Source organism: Octopus bimaculoides, chromosome 4 (genome assembly GCF_001194135.2).
Source record: "Octopus bimaculoides isolate UCB-OBI-ISO-001 chromosome 4, ASM119413v2, whole genome shotgun sequence".
NCBI lineage: Eukaryota > Metazoa > Mollusca > Cephalopoda > Octopoda > Octopodidae > Octopus > Octopus bimaculoides.
The window spans coordinates 66,973,305-66,974,267 of record NC_068984.1 but is presented as its reverse complement, the minus strand read 5'-3'; positions in this window follow the sequence as shown (position 1 = coordinate 66,974,267).

The window sequence follows — 963 nt, the reverse complement described above, 5'->3', positions numbered from 1 at the left end:
GGGTGGGGAGGATATTAAGTTTCTTTATTGCCTTTCTCTCTCTCTCTATTTTTCTCTCTTGTTCTTTTTCTGGATTATTTTTCATTTTCAAGACCAATGTATGGAAAGAAAAATAAGTAATAAAACACATTACACAACAACAACACTAACAAAAACATTAACAACAACAACAACAGCAACAACAACAACAACAACAACAACAGCAACAATAACAACAAAAATAACAGCAACAACAAGCAAAAACAACATCAAGAATTTGTTGTGAGCATGAATAATTTGTCTTGTTTGCTTTTTACATATTCTTAGGGGAGTGTTTGTTTCTTTCTATTTTATGACCAACATATTATACAACAACAACAACAACAATAAAAATAAGAGTAACAACAACAACAACATCAACAGCAACAATTTGTAACAAAACGTTTTGTTTATTTCTTTCTTTTGCAATTTTATGTTATGTGTATACATTTCTGTGTATGTGTGTGTGTGTGAGTGTGTGTGTGTGTGTGTGTGTGTGTGTGTGTGTGTTCATTCGTATATGTGTCTGTGTGCGTTTTTATTTTGGTGTTTTAGCTTTGTTTTTCAATTTTTATTTTTTTAAATATATAAGGGTGGGTGGAGAAGATAATGGATTAAAGAAATCTTTGTTGGAAGAGGAAAGGGAAAAAAATCCATTTTCAAGAACGATTTAATTATATAGACATCCAAGATCAAATCTGTCAAAATATGGAATGAAATAAAATGCAATAACTACCCACAACCTTACATATACACACACACACACCACACAAGAAAAACCAAAAAATAAAAACAGCAGTATTTCAGGTTAGATAGGTCAAAACATTTAATCTAAGTGTGAGTGAGAGTGTACAAGTATATCTCTATAAGTATGTGTAGGTGTTTATATTCACATTATACACAAATGCTAACATATGCACACACAAATAAATATATATATATATA